This window comes from Chiloscyllium plagiosum, unplaced genomic scaffold, assembly GCF_037043375.1.
Source record: "Chiloscyllium plagiosum isolate Xiang-an unplaced genomic scaffold, Cpla_swu_hap1 HiC_scaffold_1, whole genome shotgun sequence".
NCBI classification, from domain to species: domain Eukaryota; kingdom Metazoa; phylum Chordata; class Chondrichthyes; order Orectolobiformes; family Hemiscylliidae; genus Chiloscyllium; species Chiloscyllium plagiosum.
This window is the reverse complement of record NW_028270139.1, coordinates 162,413,368-162,433,884: the sequence shown is the minus strand read 5'-3', so window position 1 is coordinate 162,433,884 and position 20,517 is coordinate 162,413,368.

Genomic DNA, 20,517 nt, shown 5'->3' with positions numbered 1-20,517 from the left:
GACTTAGATATGATGCAGAGCTGGGCTGAGGAGTGACAGATGGAGTTCAACTCTGCCAAGTGTGAGGTTGTCCATTTTGGAAGGACAAATAAGAATGCGGAATACAGGGTTAACGGTAGGGTTCTTAGTAAGGTGAAGGAGCAGAGGGATCTTGGGGTCTATGTTCATAGATCTTTGAAAGTTGCCACTCAGGTGGATAGAGCTTGTAAGAAGGCCTATGGTGTATTAGCGTTCATTAGCAGAGGGATTGAATTCAAGAGTCATGAAGTGATGTTACAGCTGTACAGGACTTTGGTTAGGCCACATTTGGAGTACTGTGTGCAGTTCTGGTCGCCTCACTTTAGGAAAGATGTGGAAGCTTTGGAGAGGGTGCAGAGAAGATTTACCAGGATGTTGCCTGGAATGGAGAATAGGTCGTACGTGGATAGGTTGAGCGTGCTAGGCCTTTTCTCATTGGAAAGGCGAAGGATGAGGGGTGACTTGATAGAGGTGTATAAGATGATCAGAGGAATAGATAGAGTAGACAGTCAGAAACTTCTTCCCCGGGTACAACAGAGTGTTACAAGGGGACATAAATTTAAGGTGAAGGGTGGAAGGTATAGGGAAGATGTCAGGGGTAGGTTCTTTACCCAGAGAGCGGTGGGGGCATGGAATGCGCTGCCTGTGGGAGTGGCAGAGTCAGAATAATTGACGAACTTTAAGTGGCAATTGGATATGTACATTGATGGGTGCTTAGGCTAGGACAAATGTTCGGCACAACATCGTGGGCCGAAGGGCCTGTTCTGTGCTGTATTGTTCTATATTCTAACACTCCCCACACTGACCCCCCACAAACACTCCCCCACACTGACTCCCCACACAAACACTCCCCCACACAACACATCCCCCACACTGACCCCCCACAAAGACTCCCCCACACTGACTCCCCATACAAACACTTCCCCACACAAACACATCCCCCTCACTGACCCCCCCACAAACACTCCCCCACACAGACTTCACATACAAACACTCCCCCACACAAACACATCCCCCACACAAACACTCCCCCACACAAATACTCCCCCAAACTGACCCCCCCACACAAACACTCCCCCACACTGACATGCATACAAACACTCCCCCACATTGACCCCCCACACAAACACTCCCCAACATAAACTCTCCCCCACACTGACTCCCCACACAAACACTCCCCCACATAAACACTCCCCCACACAAACACTCCCCCCAACAAACACTCCCCCCACATTGACCTCCACACAAACACTCCCCAACATTGACACCCCACACACTGACCCCCCCCACAAACACTCCCCCCCACTGACCCCCCACACAAACACTCCCCCCCACAAACTCTCCCCCACACTGACCCCCCACACAAACACTCCCCCACACTGACCCCCCACACAAACACTCCCCCCCACAAACTCTCCCCCACACTGACCCCCCACACAAACACTCCCCCACACTGACCCCCCACAAACACTCCCCCCACAAACACTCCCACACATTGACTCCCCCACACTGCCCCCCACAAACACTCCCCCACACTGACCCCCACACAAACACTCCCTCACGTTGACCCCCCACACAAACACTCCCCCACGTTGACACCCCACACAAACATTCCCCAACATAAACACTCCCCCACACTGACCCCCACACAAACACGCCCCCACACTGACTCCCCCACACAAACACTCCCCCCCACTGACCCCCACACAAACACTCCCCCACACCGACGCCCCCACAAACACTCCCCACACTGACTCCCCCACACTGACCCCCCACAAAGACTCCCTCACACTGACCCCCCACAAAGACTCCCCCACACTGACCCCCACACAAACACTCCCCCACACTGACTCCCCCACACAAACACTCCCCCACACTGACCCCCCACAAACACTCCCCCCACAAACACTCCCACACATTGACTCCCCCACACTGCCCCCCACAAACACTCCCCCACACTGACCCCCACACAAACACTCCCTCACGTTGACCCCCCACACAAACACTCCCCCACGTTGACACCCCACACAAACATTCCCCAACATAAACACTCCCCCACACTGACCCCCCACACAAACACTGACCCCCCACAAACACTCCCCCACACTGACCCCCACACAAACACTCCCCCACATTGACCCCCCACACAAACACTCCCCCCCACAAACACTCCCCCACACTGACCCCCCCACAAACACTCCCCCACACTGACCCCTCACAAACACGCCCCCACACTGACTCCCCATGCAAACACTCCCCCACATAAATACATCCCCCACACTGACCCCCCACAAAGACTCCCCCACACTGACCCCCACACAAACACTCCCCCACACTGACTCCCCCACACAAACACTCCCCCCCACTGACCCCCACACAAACACTCCCCCACACCGACGCCCCCACAAACACTCCCCACACTGACTCCCCCACACTGACCACCAAACAAACACTCCCCCACACTGACCCCCCACAAACAATACCCCACATTGACACCCACACAAACAATACCCCACATTGACACCCACACAAACACTCCCCCACATAGACCCACCACACCAACACTCCCCTACACTGACCCCCACACAAACACTCCCCCACATTGACCCCCCACACAAACACTCCCACATTTACCCCCCCACACTGACCCCCCCACAAACACTCTCCCACACTGACCCCCACACAAACACTCCCCCACATTGACCCCCCACACAAACACTCCCTCACACAAACACTCCCCCACGTTGACCCCCCACACAAACACTCCCCCACATTGACCCCCCACACAAACATTCCCCAACATAAACTCTCCCCCACACTGACCCCACACACAAACACTCCCCCGCACAAACACTCCCCCACATTGACTCCCCCACACTGACCCACCACAAACACTCCCCCACACTGACCCCCCACAAACACTCCCCCACATTGACCCCCCACACAAACACTCCCCCCCACAAACACTCCCCCACATTGACTCCTCCACACTAACCCCCACAAACACTCCCCACAGTGAACCCCACAAACACTCCCCCACACTGACTCCCCATACAAACACTCCCCCACACAAACACATCCCCCACACTGACCCCCCACAAACACTTCCCCACATTGACCCCCCACACAAACACTCCCCCACACAAACACATCCCCCACACTGACCCCCCACAAACACTTCCCCACATTGACCCCCCCACACAAACACTCCCCAACATAAACTCTTCCCCACACTGACCCCCCACACAAACACTGACTCCCCCACACTGACCCCCCACAAACACGACTCCACATTGACCCCCCCACAAACAATACCCCACATTGACACCCACACAAACACTCCCCCACATTGACCCACCCCACAAACACTCACCCACATTTACTCCCCCACACTGACCCCCCCACAAACACTGCCCCACACTGACCCCCACACAAACACTCCCCCACATTGACCCCCCACACAAACACTCCCACACACAAACACTCCACCACGTTGACTCCCCACACAAATACTCCCCCACATTGACCCCCCAACATAAACTCTCCCCCACACTGACCCCACACATTGACCCCCTCACACTGACCCACCACAAAAACTCCCCCACACTGACCCCCAAAAACATTCCCCCACACAAACACTCCCCCACACTGACTCCCCATACAAACACTCCCCCACACAAACACGTCCCCCACACTGACCCCCCACAAAGACTCCCCCACACTGACTCCCCCACACAAAAACTCCCCCACACAAACACTCCCCCACAAACACTCCCCACACTGACTCCCCCACACTGACCCCCACAAACACTCCCCGACACTGACCCCCCCCCCCAGAAACACTCCCCCACACTGACACCCCACACTGACCCCCACAAACACTCCCCCACACTGACACCCCACACTGACCCCCCCACAAACACTCCCCACACTGACACCTCACACTGACCCCCCACAAACACTCCCCCACACTGACCCCCCACAAACACTACCCCACATTGACCCCCACATAAACACTCCCCCACATTGACCCACCACACAAACACTCCCCCACATTGACTCCACCACACTGACCCCACCGCAAACACTCCCCCACATTGCCCCCCCACAATCACTCCCCCACACTGACCCCCCCACAAACACTCCCCACACTGACTCCCCACACTGACTCCCCACACTGACCCCCCCACACTGACTCCCCCACAAACACTCCCCACACTGACTCCCCCACACTGACACCCTCACACTGACCCCCCATAAACACTCCCCCACATTGACCCCCACACAAACACTCCCCCACATTGACCCACCACACACACTCCCGTACATTGACTCCCCCACACTGACCCCCCACAAACACTCCTCCAAACTGACTCCCCCACAAACACTCCCCCACACAAACACTCCCCCACACAAACACTCCCCCACATTGACCCCCCACAGTCACTCCCCCACATTGACCCCCCCCACACTGACCCCCCACAAACACTCTCCCACACTGACCCCCACACAAATACTCCCCCAAACTGACCCCCCCACAAACACTCCCCCACACTGACCCCCACACAAACACTCCCCACATTGAACCCCCACAATCACTCCCCCACATTCACCCCCCCACACTGACCCCCCACAAACGCTCCCCCACACTGACCCCCACACAAACACTCCCCCACATTGACCCCCCACACAAACACTCCCCCACATTGACCCCCACACAAACACTCCCCCACATTGACCCCCACACTGACCCCCCCACAAACACTCCCCCACATTGACCCCCACACTGACCCCCCCACAAACACTCCCCCACACTGACTCCCCCACACTGACCCTCCCACAAACACTCCCCCACACTGACACCCCACACTGACCCCCACACAAACACTCCCCCACACTGACCCCCCCAAAAACACTCCCCCACACTGACTCACCTACACTGACCCCCCACACTGACCCTCCCACAAACACTCCCCCACACTGACACCCCACACTGACCCCCACACAAGCGCTCCCCCACACTGATCCCCCTACAAACACTCCCCACACTGATCCCCCCACAAACACTCCCCACACTGACTCCCCCACAATGACACGCCCCACACTGACCCCCACACAAACACTCCCCCACACTGATCCCCCCACAAACACTCCCCACACTGACCCCCCCACAAACACTTCCCACACTGACTCCCCCACACTGACCCCCCACACTGACCCCCCACAAACACTCCCCACACTGACTCCCCCACACTGACACCCCCCACAAACACTCCCCACACTGACTCCCCCACACTGACCCTCCCACACTGACTCCCCCACACTGACCCCCCCCACACTGACCCCCACACAAACACTCCACCACACTGACTCCCCCACACTGACCCCCCACACAAGCACTCCCCACACTGACTCCCCCACACTGACCCCCACAAGTACTTCCACAAACTGACCCCCCACAAACACTCCCCCACATTGACCCCTACACAAACACTCCCCCACATTGACCCCCCCCACCAACACTCCCCCACACTGACCCCCCCACAAATACTCCCCACACTGACACACCCCCACAAACACTCCCCACACTGACCCCCCATACTGACACCTCCTACATTGAGAAACCCCTCCTCAAATTGAACCCCACTCCCTCACGCTGAACACTCCCCCACATTGACCCCCCCACAAACACTCCCCCACACTGACCCCCACACAAACACTCCCCACACTGACTCCCCCACACTGACACCCCCCACACTGACACCCACACAAACACTCCCCACGCTGACTCCCCCACACTGACCCTCCCACACTGACTCCCCCACACTGACCCCCCCACACTGACCCCCACACAAATACTCCACCACACTGACTCCCCCACACTGACCCCCCCCACAAGCACTCCCCATACTGACTCCCCCACACTGACCCACCCACACACTGACCCCCACAAGTACTTCCACAAACTGACCCCCCACAAACACTCCCCCACATTGACCCCTACACAAACACTCCCCCACATTGACCCCCCCACAAACACTCCCCCACACTGACCCCCCACAAACACTCCCCACACTGACTCCCCACACTGACCCCAAGTACACCCACAAACTGACCCCCCATAAACACTCCCCCACATTGACCCTCACACAAACACTCCCCCACATTGACCCACCACACACACTCCCCACACTGACTCCCCCACACTGACACCCCCACACTGACCCCCACAAACACTCCCCCAAACTGACGCCCCCACAAACACTCCCCCACACTGACCCCCACACAAACACTCCCCCACATTGACCCCCCACAGTCACTCCCCCACATTGACCCTCACACAAACACTCCCCCACATTGACCCACCACACACACTCCCCTACATTGACTCCGCCACACTGACCCCCCCACAAACACTCCCCCAAACTGACGCCCCCACAAACACTCCCCCACACTGACCCCCACACAAACACTCCCCCAAACTGACGCCCCCACAAACACTCCCCCACACTGACCCCCACACAAACACTCCCCCACATTGACCCCCCACAATCACTCCCCCAAATTGCCCCCCCCACACTGACCCCCCACAAACACTCCCCCACACTGACCTCCACACAAACGCTCCCCCACATTGACCCCCCACAATCACTCCCCCACATTCACCCCCCCACACTGACCCCCCCACAAATGTTCCCCCACACTGACCCCCACACAAACACTCCCCCACATTGACTCCCACACAAACACTCCCCCACACTGACCCCCACACAAACACTCCCCCACATTGACCCCCACACTGACCCCCCCACAAACACTCCCCCACACTGACCCTCCCACAAACACTCCCCCACACTGACCCCCACACAAACACTCCCCCGCACTGACCCCAAAAACACTCCCCCACACTGACTCCCCCACACTGACCCCCCACACTGACCCTCCCACAAACACTCCCCCGCACTGACCCCCACACAAACACTCCCCCACACTGATTCGCCCACAAACACTCCCCACACTGATCCCCCCACAAACACTCCCCACACTGACTCCCCCACACTGACATGCCCCACACTGACCCCCACACAAACACTCCCCCACACTGACTCCCCCACACTGACCCTCCACACTGACCCCCCCACAAACACTCTCCACACTGACTCCCCCACACTGACCCCACACAAACACTCCCCACACTGACTCCCCCACACTGACCTTCCCACACTGACCCCCCCCCACAAACACTCCCCACACTGACTCCCCCACACTGACCCCCCCTACACTGACCCCCACACAAACACTCCACCACACTGACTCCCCCACACTGACCCCCCCCCACAAGCACTCCCCATACTGACTCCCCCACACTGACCCCCCCCACAAGCACTCCCCATACTGACTCCTCCACACTGACCCCCCCACACTGACCCCCACAAGTACTTCCACAAACTGACCCCCACAAACACTCCCCCACATTGACCCCTACACAAACACTCCCCCACATTGACCCCCCCCACCAACACTCCCCCACACTGACCCCCCCACAAATACTCCCCACACTGACACACCCCCACAAACACTCCCCACACTGACCCCCCATACTGACACCTCCTACATTGAGAAACCCCTCCTCAAATTGAACCCCACCCCCTCACGCTGAACAACTCTCTCTCACTGACCCCAAATCTCCCTCATGGACTCCTTCCCCACTGACTCCACACCTCCCTCACTGATCTCCCTCTTCCCTCATAAATAGCCCCCCTTCCCCACCCCACACTGAATAATTCCCTCATCTCTCTCCTTCCCCCTCTCCCTCCCATTGGACAATGCTGTGGTCTGGGCTGATGCTGGGAATGGGTTTCCCACTGAACATTGGCCATGTAGGCTGAACATTCAACGAGGCAGCTCTTTCCCTTCGGGGTGGGTGGGGACAAAACTGGTTCACTCAAGTCCATCGAAAAGGTAACATTTCTCAAGTTATTCAGCGAGGCTTTCAGTTGTAGGGTTTGGCAGTGGTGCTGACATTATGAAGTTTTTGAACAGAATAAGTTCTAGTTGTGACCAAGTTCAAATTGTGTAGATTTGGTCTCAGGAGGTATTTAGCAGCATTATTTAAATTCAATAAGTTATGGTTAACCAGACACTGAAAGTCCAAGGACTAAAGAAGGCATTAGTGGCTGTAGTGACTATCGGTCCGAAATGTCAACTCTCCCACTCCTCGGATTCTGCCTGACCTGCTGTGTTTTTCCTGCACCACTATTTTCAATTATTGGTGAACCAGGCCAATGTCTCTGTCTCAGGCTTGCTGCAGTGCTCCAGCAAAGCTCAGCACAAGCTGGAAGAACAACACCTTATTCTCCGTTCAGGAATTCTGCAACCTATTGGACTCAAGGTTGTGTTCAATAATTTTAGGGCCTGAGCATCTTCTCCCATGTCCTTGCGGGATTCCCCCCCCCTTCCCCCCGCCGCCTCACACCAGGCCTTGTCAGGCTGCACCTACACACGATCCATTGTCAGCTACATCCTCCATTTGCAGCTGTTGATATTCCCAGGGTGACCTTTCCCCATTCCTTCATCTGCCCAACTGTTTCTCCCTCTCTCTGGGCTTCATCTCCATTTATCATTTACTCTTCCCAACCCCCCTCCCCCCTTCTCTAGCCTTTATACCACCTTTCTCTGAGCTATGAACAGTTCCAAAGAAGGGTCGCTGAACCTGAAACATGAACTCTACTTTCTCTCCCCAAAGGTGCTGCCTGACCCACTGGGCCTTTCCAGCAATTTCTGACTTTGTTGGTGACTGTAATGTTGCCCTGTGTGTTGGCCCGCGGTCATGCCCAGTGGCTTGCTGTTTCCTCCTCCCAGTCTCGTTGATCAGAATGGTTACATTCTCACACACACCTGCCATTGAAGTACATTGGAAAGATTTATGGATTGCTTATCGAGCTGTTGGCCAAATTGTAAACACCTTCCGTTACCATCACACAGGACCTCATAGAGTCACAGCATCAAGCAGTACGGAAACAGACCTTGGTTCAACTCGCCCATGCTCACCAAGTTTCACAAACTGAACTAGTCCCATTTGCCTGCATTTGGCCCACATCCCTCTAAACCATTCCTATTCATGAGTAGAGTAGCTGTCCAAATGTCTTTTAAATGTTGGAACTGTACCTGCCTCCACCACTGGCAGCTAATTTCATATTTATCGACTGATTGATTTATTGTTGTCCCACATTTAGTGAAAACTGCTGTTTTGCATTTTATACAGGCAGACTGTACCAGACAAAATCGGCAGGGTAGCAGAACAGAGGGAGGAGTACAGTGCGACAGCCACAGAGAAGGTGCAGACACAGAGATCAGAATTAACATTTGAGAAGTTCGTTCAAATTTCTGATAACAACAGGGAAGAAGCTGTTCTTGAATCCGCTCATCTGTATATTCAAACTTCTATATCTTTTGCCCCGTGGAAGAGGGTGGAAGAGAGTGCAACCGGGGTGGGAGCAGTGTTTGATTATGTTAGTTGCTTTCCTGAGGCTGCAGGATGTGTAGATAGAGTCAATGGATGGAAGGCGAATGATGGACTGGGCTGTGTATATGCCCCACCTGTGTGTGGAAACATTGCCCCTCAGGTCCCTTTTCAATCTTTCCCCTGTCACCTTAAACCTATGCCCTCTCATTTTGGACCCCCATATCCAGGGGGAAAGACCTTTGCTATTCACCTTATCCCTGACCCTCATGATTTTATAAAGCTCTTGCAAGGTCACCCCTCAGCCTGACACGGAGTGGACGAAGAGGGACATGAACTATCTATCTGAGTTAAAAATCACACAACACCAAGTTATAGTCCAACAGGTTTATTTGTGAGCACTAGCTTTCGGAGTGCTCTCCTTTATCACAGCTACCTGATGAAGGAGCGTCGCTCCGAAAGCTAGTGCTCACAAATAAACCTGTTGGACTATAACCTGGTGTTGTGTGATTTTTAACTTGTCCACTCCAGCCCAACATCGGCACATCCACATCATATCTATATGAGATGCTGCAAAGCCTGAAAAGTAGACAGGCAGGAGGCTGGAAAAACACAGCAAGTCAGGCAGCATCAGGAGGTGCATAAGTCGATGTTTCTTCAGGACCTGAAGAAAAGTTACACCCAAAACGTCGACTTCTCTACCTCCTGCTGCCTCCTGGCTTGCTGTGTTCTCCCAGCCTCCTCCCTGTCTACTTTGGATTCCAGCATCTGCAGCTTTCTTCGCCACTAGCACAGCCTGAAAAAGCAAACATCTCTGCAGAAAGGACTTGAGCTGGAAAAATGAATTCTGTGTCTTTGCGCAGAGGCTCCTCCAAACCTGCTGTGTGTCTCCATGATATTCCGGTTTAATATAAACTGCAGGCAGCTCCCCACCAGTTTCTCAAGGGCTCCAGGATGTGGGCAATAAATACTGGCCCAGGCACTGATGTTGTTGTCACCCGGAGAACGTAGGATGAGGGTGGGCCAGGAGTCCCATCGCATCTGCCTCTGTGAGGTCAATATTATGACATTTGACACCTTGTTTTTCACATCTCAACACCACCCAGCACCTTGGACCGAACTGACCCGAATCTCGACTTTATTGAAGCAAAATGTTAATTAGTGTTCCATCACAGCTAATTGTTCCATGACTCATTGAAGAGATTCCTGCATGGTCAAAAGTATTTACCCAATAGCTGTTCTGGTCCTGTGCCAGATCTCTGATTGTCATGACTACAATGGAGAGCTATTAAATACTTATTCAAATAAAACAGTAGGTTCACAAACTCATTCAGTGAGTCAATACCAGGAATTCCCTCAACTTCTGACCTCTTCTCTGTTATAAACAGGCTGACTCACAGCCTTCTGTACTGCTGCACATTCATCAAGTATGAAAAGCAAAGATGAAATTCAGCCCATTAACATTGACCTACCCAGAGCACGACAGCTCCTTTCCAACCATAGTCCACAGACCATCTTTCCTGGGAGGGTTTAACAGAGACAGTGCAGAGAGAGCTTTGTATCTAGCCCCGTGCTGTCCCTAACCTGGATGTGTTTGATAGGGGCAATGCAGAGGGAACTTTACTCTGTATCTAACCCCGTGCTGTCCCTGTCCTGGAGGTGTTTGATGGGGGCAGTGTAGAAAGAGCTTAACTCTGTATCTAATCCCATGCTGTCCCTGTCCTGGGTATGTTTGATAGGGGCAATGCTGAGGGAACTTTACTCTGTATCTAACCCCGTGCTGTCCCTGTCCTGGGTATGTTTGATAGGGACAGTGTAGAGGGAGCTTTACTCTGTATCTAACCCCGTGCTGTCCCTGTCCTGGGGGTGTTTGATGGGGACAGTGTAGAGAGAGCTTTACTCTGTATCTAACCCCGTGCTGTCCCTGTCCTGGGAGTGTTTGATGGGGACCATAAGACACAAGAGTGGAAATTAGGCCATTAAGCCCATCGAGTCTGTTCCACCATTCAATCATGGCTGATAGGCTTCTCAACCCCATTCTCCTGCTCTCTCCCCGTAACCCTGATCCTCATGACAATCAGGAACCAATGTAACTCCATCTTAACTGTACTCAGTGACCTGGCATCCACGGCCATCTGTGGCAATGAATTCCATCGATTCCCCACTCGCTGGCTGAAGACGTGTCTCTTTAGCTCTCCACTAAAAGGTGTTCTCCCTCGGGTCCTGGTGTCTCCTTCCAATGGAAATGTCTTCTCAACATCCACTCTGTCCAGGCCATTCAATGTTCTGTATGCTTCAATTAGATTCCCTGTCATCCTTCTAAACTCCATTGAGTATAAACCCAGAGTCTGCAAACGTTCCTTGTGTGTTAAGCTGTTTATTCCTGGGACCATTCTCGTCAACCTCCTCTGAACACGGTCCAGGGCCAGTGCATCCTTCCTGAGATATGGGGCCCAAAACTGCGCATAATACTCCAAATGTGATCTGACCACAGCCTTATAGAGCCTCAGAAGTACATCCCTATTTTTATATTCAAATGTAGAAGGACCTTTACTCTGTATCTAACTTCGTGCTGTCCCTGTCCTGGGAATGTTTGTTCAGGACAGTGTAGAGAGAGCATTACTCGGTATCTAACCCCATGATGTCCCTGTAATGGGGGGTTTTGATGAGGACAGTATAAAGGGAACTTTACTCTGTATCTAACCCTGTGCTGTCCCTGTCCTGGGAGTGTTTGATGAGGACAGTGTAGAGGAAGCTTTACTCCGTATCTGACCCGGTGCTGTCCCTGTCATGAAGCTTTATCTACAGATTAACGAAACCACTGATGAACTCAGAATGCTGGATCACATGAGTCTAATTTATCCTCACCCAGTAATTACATAGGCCTGTGGCTTTTCAGGACTGACAACAGTCCCGACAATGAATTTCGATTGGGCTCACGCTAGATGTATAATTCCTGCAGCTCCCGGCCATGTCGTATTCAAAGTATCTTTAATTATCAGCTGCAACTTGACATTCAGGAACATCTATTGCCTTAAGGCTCCGAGGTGTGCAGTGTTGGCTCTACACCAAGAACACTGGGACTGAGAGCCACTCGCTGTCAGGGACAGGCGATTTGATACGCTAGCGCACTGAGCTTTTTGCCTGTGGCTCCCAGGTTCAAAGCAAGGCCAGGCAATTTGGTATTAGATTGGCTAACGTCATGTAAACCCAGCGCCTATCATGCAGAACCCCCCCTCATTTCAACGGTGGGAGCTGTCTTGGCTTGGAACAGATGGATGTTGGTGAAATGGGACCTTGCAGGTTCGATTGTGCTACACATTGGGAAGAGTTGGGGGGTGTGTGGTGTTTTTAACCCCCGTTGTACCTGACCTTGAATCTTTAAATGGAACACTGCGGAGGGATTAGGCAACAAATGTAATCCCTGCTGGACCCAGCCAACATTTCACCAAACCCCTTCAGTCCTGGAACTAATGTTTCAGTTGGGATATTGCAGAGTGAACTGATTCCGGCACACAATGCAGAGTTCCTCATTGCTGACTTCATTCCTCTATACGACCGCAAGTATGTGTTCACCCACCATAAACTGAGAAATTACCAGCTAATTGCCTTAAACAACATGCATGACACACCCTTGAATTCCTACCGCTGAGTCCTGGGTTCTCAAGATAGAAGCAATACCTTAAGCAGACGGTGAAACCAACGAGTCAGACAGATCACTGCTGCCCTCCTAGCCAGCAGCTTTTACTGGCTCAGAGATTAAGAGAATTGTAGAAACCCTATAGTGTGGAAGCAGGCTGTTCGGCCCATCGAGTCCACACTGAACCCCCAAAGTGCATCCCCCCCATACCCACTCTCCTACCTTATCCCCTTAACCCTGCCTTTCCCATGGCTGACCCACCTAACTTGCACATCCCTGGGCAATTTAACACGGCCAATCCACCGGGCCTCCACAGCTTCGGAGCATAGCAGGAAACCGGAGGAAACCCCCGCAGACATGGGGAGAATGTGAAAACTCCACACGGCCAGTTCCCCGAGGCTGGAGTCGAACCTGGATCCCTGGCACTGTAAGCAGTGACCAAACTTCACCGAGAATTACAGGTTCGAAAGTGTGTTTGACTTCAGATCTCGATTAATGGAAGCAACCTTCATAACACTCTGCATAAGCCATAAAATCACAAGACATAGGAGTATGAGTAGGCCATTCAGCCCACTGATCCTGCTCTGCCATTCAGTAAGATCATGGCTGCTCTGATAATCTTCAACTCCGCCTTTCCCAGTCATTTCCCTATAAGCGTCAATTCTTTTACTGGTTAAAGATCTGTCTCAGCCTTGAATATACTTCAGGACCCAGCCTTAATAGTGTGTTGACATCCTAGCGTTAAGGTCTCTTCTGCCATCTCTGATTATAGATTGCCAGCACCCCCCTGAGTCTTTCAACAATGAGGAGGGAGGCTCAGCTCCTGTCTTTTTATTCCTCTCTCAGGTGGTCACAACCTTTTGTTTCCACTTTAGCCACTACATGACAATGAAAACCTCATTAACTCGACCACAATGAGGCAGCCTGTCCTTGCAATTTCCTCATTAGGAGTTTTATTACCTACTAAGCCCGGACAAAAAAAGATAATAAAATGTGACTTTGAAACAAACCCAAACACTGGTAAGAAGTTTACAAAGAAAGACAGACAGTGTCTAATGCAAACAGAGAATTTAAAGGCAAGTGCAGTTAGAGTTCTTAAGTTGTGAGAGTGAAATCTCAGTCAGGTTTAACTGCTGTCCTATTTCCTCAGCTGTACAGCAATTTGTAGAATCTTAGATTTGTCCATGAATGGACGTTTTACCAAGTTACATTTCTGCCAGATGTTTCTTTTGAAGGATGACAGGACAGAGAGAGAAAGAAAGAGAAAAGGAAAGCCTTCCTGGTTCTGTGATTGAATTCTTCCTTCTCTCTGCCATATTAGGCAAGCTACTGAAATACGACCGACGAGGGAAGGGGCCATATTGGACCTGGTACTGGGGAACGAGCCAGGCCAAGTGGTCGAAGTTGCGGTGAGGGATTTCTTTGGGAACGGCGACCACAATTCTGTAAGTTTTAGAATACTCGCAGATAAAGAAGAGAGCGGTCCTAAAGGAAGAGTACTAAACTGGGCCAAGGCCAATTATATCAAAATTAGGCAGGAGCTGGGAAAGTGGATTGGTCACAGCTATTTGAAGGGAAGTCCACATTTGAGATGTGGGAGGCTTTCAAAGATGGGTTAAAGATAGTGCAGGATAGGCATGTCCCGTTGAAGGCAAAGGATAGGAAGGGCAAGACTCGTGAACCGTGGATGACAGGAGAAATTGTACGACAGCCAAGAGGAAAAGGGAAGCATACATAAGGTCTCGGCAGCTAAGAACAGAACTGGCCCTGGACGAATATCGGAAGAGTAGGACAAATCTTAAATAAGGAATCAAGCAGGCTGAAAGGGGTCATGAAATAGCTTTAGTGAACAGAATTAAGGGAAATCCCAAAGCATTTTATTCTTATATAAGAAGCAAGTGGGTAACTAGAGAAAGGGTTGGTCCACTAAAAGATAATGAAGGAAGGCTGTGTGTCGAACCTGAGAGAATGGGTGAGATTCTGAATGATTACTTTGCATCAGTATTCACTGAGGAGAGGAACATGATGAATCTTGAGATTAGAGATAGAAGGTTGATTAGTCTGGGTAACGTTGGCATAAGTAGGGAAGATGTGTTGGGTATGCTAGAGGTTATTAAGGTGGACAAATCCCCAGGACCGGATGGGATCTATCCCAGGTTTCTGAGGGAGGCGAGAGAGGAAATTGCTGGGGCCCTGGCAGATATCTTTGTGGCATCCTTAAATACAGGTGAGGTGCCGGAGGACTGGAGGGTTACTCATGTTGTTCCCCTGTACAAGAAGGGTAGTAGGGATATTCCGGGTAACTACAGACCAGTGAGCCTGACGTAGGTGATGGGGAAGTTGCTGGAGAGGGTACTGAGAGATAGGGTCTGTTTATATTTAGAAAAGAATGAGCTTATCAGTGATAGGCAACATGGTTTTGTGCGGGGGAGATCGTGCCTTACCAACTTAATAGAGTTCTTCGAGGAAGTGACCAAGTTGTTAGATGAAGGAAGGGCTATTGATGTCATATACATGGACTTAAGTAAGGCATTAGATAAGGTTCTCCATTGTAGACTAATGGAGAAAATGAAGTCACATGGTGTGCAGGGTGTTCTAGCTGGGTGGATAAAGAACTGGTTTAGCAACAGGAGACAGAGAATAGTAGTTGAAGGGAGTTTCTCGAAATGGAGGAAGGTGACCAGAGGTGCTCCACAGGGATCAGTATTGGGGCCACTGTTATTTATAATATGCATAAATGATCTGGAAGAGGGCACTGTTGGTATGATCAGCAAGTTTGCAGATGACACAAAGATTGGTGGAGTAGCAGAAAGCATAAGGGACTGTCAGAGAATACAGGAGGATATAGATAGACTGGAGAGTCGGGCAGAAAAGTGGCAGATGGATTTCAATCCAGACAAATGTGAGGTGATGCATTTAGGTAAGTCTAATTCTAGAGCAAATTATACAATAAATGGAAGAGCTTTGGGAAAGGTTGATGGGCAGAGAGATCTGGGACTGCATGTCCATTGTACCCTGAAGGTTGCTGTACAGGTGGATAGAGTGGTCAAGAAGGCATATAGTATGCTTACCTTCACTAGACGGGGTATTGAGTATAAGAGCTGGCAAGTCATGTTAAAATTGTATAAGACATTGGTTCGGCCACATTTAGAATACTGTGTACAGTTCTGGTCACCACATTACCAAAAGGATGTGGACGCTTTGGAGAGGGTGCAGAGAAGATTTACGAGGATGTTGCCTGGTATGGAAAGTGCTAGCTATGAAGAGAGGTTGAGTAGGTGAGGTTTATTTTCACTAGAAAAAAGGAGATTGAGGGGGGACCTGATTGAGGTTTATAAAATCATGAAGGGTATAGACAGGGTGGATAGAGACAAGCTTTTTCCCAGGGTGAAGGATTCAATCACGAGAGGTCACGCTTTCAAGGTGAGAGGTGGAAACTTTAAGAGGAATACATGTGGCAAGTACTTCACACAGAGGCTGGTGGGCGTTTGGAACGCTTTGCCAGCAGAGGTGGTAGAGGCAGGCACGGTAGATACATTTAAGATGTGTCTGGACAGATGTATGAGTAGGTGGGGAGTAGAGGGATACGAATGCTTAGGAATTGATCGTCAGGTTTAGACAGTACATTTGGATCGGCTCAGGCTTGGAGGGCCAAAGGGCCTGTTCCTGGGCTGTAAGTTTTCTTTGTTCTTTGTTCTATGATTCATCTGTACATTCCCAAGTCTAGTTCAAATGTCTTTCTAAGCTTGTTTGTTAAAAGCAACAAGAATCATACATTGTGAATTGAACAGGAATTCCAACTTTCTCAATGTTGACTTAGTTATCTGATTTCATTGGCTTTGGGTGAAATGGTAGAGCGATAGAGAGCTACAGGAAAAGGTCCTACATCCCAGTAAGTCCACATGGTCAAAACCTAACTGTTCTAATCCCATTTCACAGCCCTTGGCCAATAGCCTTGTATGCCTTGACATCGCAAGTAGACATCTAAATACTTCTTGAATGTGACGAGGGTTTCTCCCTCTCCCACCCTTGCAGGAGGTGAGTTTCACATTCCCACCACCCTCTGGGAGAGAAGATTTTTTCCCTTACATCCCCGTTCAACTGCAGTCAGTTTGGTATATTCCATTAAAGTTTCCTGGCCTTGCCTCAATCTTTGTTCAGGGTGATCACAGCAGGCATTTCAGGTCAATAGCTATTCTCATTTTAAAAACCTATGAAGGTCTCAGGTATTAAGATGGAACTTGAATATCAGTTGTCCATATTTACTATTCTTGTCACACAATTCACCTTCTTCTGAACGTGGAATGACAAAAGGGAGTGCACCAATGCGGTCGTGGAATTAATTGGACTTAAATTAGAATCCGACAATAACTTCCAAAAGGAAATGGAGTAAAACATGAAGGTTGGAGGTTAATCTATCATCCACTGTAGAATCCTGGAAGTGTACAAATACGCACCTGGATTTCTCCAGTAACACTTTAAATAATACATCATTGGCAAAGGACGTGGAAAAGATTTGAACAAAACTACGCAAGCTCTTTCTTCCCATTTCTTAAAGTCTTTCGAATTAGGTAGAAGTAAATACATTTCAGGCTATTCTGAGTTGCCCCTTTGTGGGCCGGATCCCATAATTATCGGCTGCCTATCCATGGCACAGTTGAGTAACAAGAATCCCACCCGAAGACCAATGGGCTACTGTAGATACAGTGCTCCACCCTGTGGCACAGTGGGGTACTACAAACAAGCAGGTTTGGGTGCCAGGCAGTCCTTCATCCTCCAACCTTCAACAGATATGAGAGGCTCACTCAACATCTTTCATCGAAGTTAGGTTTGAAGAAAGAAGGTGTTAGGAAGGTCCACAGGCAATCCGCCATAAGTTTTTCACAGTTATTGCCAAATGAAATATTTTATGACAATGACCTCAGGTGCAAGGAGAATCGAATTGGAGAGTGACAGTGGGTGCACAGCAACGTTACTCCCTGTGAGACCCATCAGTGAATCTTCACACCCCCCACCCCCTCCCCCACCCCCGTTACTCCCTGTGAGACTCATCAGTGAATCTTCACACCCCCCAACCCCTCCCCCGTTACTCCCTGTGAGACTCATCAGTGAATCTTCACACCCCCCACCCCCTCCCCCACCCCCGTTACTCCCTGTGAGACTCATCAGTGAATCTTCACACCCCCCACCCCCTCCCCCGTTACTCCCTGTGAGACCCATCAGTGAATCTTCACACCCCCCACCCCCTCCCCCGTTACTCCCTGTGAGACCCATCAGTGAATCTCCACACCCCCCACCCCCTCCCCCCGTTACTCCCTGTGAGATTCCATTCTGATCTTAACCTCCACAACCAGAGGCAGTGCTCAGGAAGCCAGTGCTTCCAAATTAACTTGTTGGACTATAACCTGCTGTTGTGTGATTTTTAAATCTGACCATTCTAATGTCAGTGAATCTTCACACATTCCCTGCCCCTTCCCCCCCCCCCCCCACACCCCACAACCACCCACCACCACCACACCTCGTTACTGCCCGGTCAGACTCAAATACACATCAAATTCTTGTATCGAACCCCATGCTGGACTTGTCCTGGGATTGTTTGAACAGACAAGGAAACTTCACTTTCAGATGAAAGAGTCCAGAAGTGTTTTACTTTCAGTTTAAAAGTGTAGAAGGAGCTTTACTCTGTATTTAACACTGTTTTGCCCCTGTCCTGGGAGTGCTTGATGGGTACAGTGTCCAGGGAACTAAACTTGCAGTTGAAAAGAGTTGAGGAAGCCTTATTGTACCTAACCCTATGCTGTCCCTCCTCAGAGTACTTGGTGGTGACAGTGTTGAGGGAGCTTTCTTTTGAGTTTAGAAGAGTAGAGGAAGTTTTACACTTTTTCTAGCCAGGTGGGTTAGCCATGAGAAATGCAGAGTTACAGGGATAGGGCAGGGGAGTGGGTCTAAGTGGGATGTTATTCGGAGGGTCAGTGTGGACTCGATGGGCCAAATGGCCTGCATCCACACTGTCAGGATTCCATGATTCTATGAGCTAACATTGTGCTGGGGCAAATTAGTGACCTCCCAGTCACCGCCCATTTCAATTCCCCTTTCCACTCCCCCTCTGACACATTCAGCCTCGGCCCCCTGAATTGCCACAGTTAAACGGACTGCAAATTGGAGGGACAACTCTTCATCTTCCGCCTGGACAGGACTCAACACCAAGTTCTCCAATTTCAAATAACCTTCCCACCCATCTCCCCCCACTCCCTTTCCAGCCCCACCTCCTCCCTTCCATTGCATCTACCAAGCCTTTCTCCGAAATACCAACCAGATTCATCCCTTCCATTGACCAACCAAGTCGCAATATAGTCTTCACTAGCTTCATTATCTCACCAGCCCCCAACCACATCCCATGTCCAGCCCTTAATCTCCTGCCTGCCTCCTTCACCTTACCTAACCTGTCCATTTTCCTTCCCACCTATCCATTCCACCCTTCCCACTGAGCTATCATAATAAATCCCTACATGCATCTCCCTATCCCTACTTCACCTGCAGATCCCTCTACACTCACTCCCAGTCCTGAAGAAGGGTTACACCTGAAACATTGACTTCTCCACCTTCTGATGCTGCCTGGCTTGCTGTGTTCTTCCAGCCTCCTACTTGTTTATTTTCAATTATTGACCTAGTTGTTTGTGAGTATTCGTCAAATAGTAACCATAACATGATCAAGCTTCACGTAGCGTTTGTAAGAGATAAGTAAGGCAGGATTTTATAGATGAGCCAGCGATTGCCCACAGTAAATTAGGAAGCTTCGCAAAGAGTCATAGAGATGTACAGCATGGAAACAGACCTTTCAGTCCAACTCATCCATGCCAACCAGATATCCCAATCCAATCTAGTCCCAATTGCCAGCACCCGGCCCATATCCCTCCAAACCCTTCCTATTCATATACCCATCCAGGTGACTTTTAAATACTGTAATTGTACCAGCCTCCACCACTCCCTCTGGCAGCTCATTCCATACACATACCACCCTCTGTGAAAAGTTGCCCCTTAGGTCTCTTTTATATCTTTCCCTTCTCACCCTAAACCTATGCCCTCTAGTTCTGGATTCCCCCACCCCAGGGAAAAGACCTTGCCTATTTATCCTAACCATGACCCTCATGATTTTATAAGCCTCTATAAGGTCACCCCTCAGCCTTCGACGCTCCAGGGAAAACAGCCCCACCCTGTTCAGCCTCTTCCTATAGCTCAAATCCTCCAACCCTGGCAAGGACCTTGTAAACCTTTTCTGAACCCTTTCAAGTTTCACAACATCCGTCCAATAGGAAGGAGACCAGAACTGCACGCAATATTCTAACAGTGGCCTAACCAATGTCCTGGACAGCCGCAACATGACCTCCCAACTCAG